Below are 223 nucleotides of genomic sequence, written 5' to 3'. Positions count from 1 at the left end.
ATTTAGTGCTGCTTTTCAATAAGAAAATGTTGTTCTTGAACCAAGTATGTTTCTGGGCATATAGGCTTTTTGGATAATAAAACTATAAGTAGGTCATAAGTCAAGTCCTCCCGTAGTCATTATGTGCTTTTAAAGATCCAGCTGAAAACATTTAATGAATAAGCTTCAAGAGAGGTATAGATTAATTCAACAACATGAAATAATCAGACTTTAGAGAAAATGG

This window comes from Octodon degus, unplaced genomic scaffold, assembly GCF_000260255.1.
Source record: "Octodon degus isolate 3935 unplaced genomic scaffold, OctDeg1.0 scaffold00014, whole genome shotgun sequence".
NCBI lineage: Eukaryota > Metazoa > Chordata > Mammalia > Rodentia > Octodontidae > Octodon > Octodon degus.
Note: the sequence above shows the minus strand (reverse complement) of the source record.